This window comes from Trachymyrmex septentrionalis, unplaced genomic scaffold, assembly GCF_001594115.1.
Source record: "Trachymyrmex septentrionalis isolate Tsep2-gDNA-1 unplaced genomic scaffold, Tsep1.0 scaffold40, whole genome shotgun sequence".
NCBI classification, from domain to species: Eukaryota; Metazoa; Arthropoda; class Insecta; order Hymenoptera; family Formicidae; genus Trachymyrmex; species Trachymyrmex septentrionalis.
Window position 1 is genome coordinate 3275297 of NW_017305569.1, and position 1280 is coordinate 3276576.

Consider the following 1280-nt stretch of genomic DNA (forward strand, 5'->3'; position numbering starts at 1 on the left):
TAATTATTTATTTTATTTTATTAGTTATTATAATTTTATTATTAATTATATTATTGAACATTCTTCTGTTTTAAATTAAAATTACGTTCCAATTTTTAATCATTAAATTATTATTAATTATTTATGTTTATGGTGTTAATATCTATTTGACGTTAATGCCTATTAATCAGAAATATTGTACATTGCATCGAGAATATTAAATTAGTTATATTCTTCTATAAGGAGCACTCGATAGAAAAAATTTCATAAGAGCAATGATCCCGCAATTAAAGTCGATGACGATAGATCTAAGGGTGAAAGAGAGGGTGCTGATGGCCGAAGGAATCCAATTGCATTACGAAACTGTGCGTTGGAGAATATAGTAGGTCGCCACCCTAATCCTTACGGGCTGCTATATACTAGGTGGCGGGGCACGTGGTATTTTCCGAGCTCGCTTCAGTCATACATCACCGTACTCTGACATCGCCCCGCTTTTCTCCCAATCCGTAGACGAAACTCACGCCTTACCAGGACGACGGATGCTGGGCGCATTGTTTCGACCAGCGTCATCCATGATTATCACGGCTTTAACCCCTAAAGGAGCAACCCTTTTACCGTTTGTACCATTATCCGTGCATTGATATACTTCTGGAATCCGGGTATTATAACTACTTGTATTTCCAATTATATTAGAGCGGCATTTAATAAAACTCGTTTGTAAACGCTGATCTTCAATTTTAATATACTTGCTTTAAAATGAATTTGATATATTATATACACATAAACGTGTATTGATTAAATTTAAAAATCAAATTTTATCTGTTTTATAATCTTCAATTTTTTTATTTACAAAATATAATTATTTCCTGGGCCATAACACATACATATGTTATATTTTTAAATATTGATGATTATTGTGTAATCATCGCGATCGTGAAAATCTATCCTTATAAGAAAATTTTAGTAAGAGACCCCCCATCGAATGATCCTCTCGAAATTCAAAGGATGTTTTCGATGATTAACGCGTTATCGAAATGAAGTAATTTATAGGAGTGACAGCGAAGATACTTGAGGACGAAATTAGAACTGTCATCTTCTGCTACATCACGTCTAGACTATCATGATGACAGTGAAAGGGATGTCGCGTCTCTAATCGATTTTATTAGATTCTACGAATGAAATGATTCCTTGGCCTCACAGCACGCGGTCTTTATCTAGTTGATTAGGATTAATCCGATTCCGATTCATTATATCGACATAATACTCATCATCCATATCCCATTCAATAAATGTTATTGTAG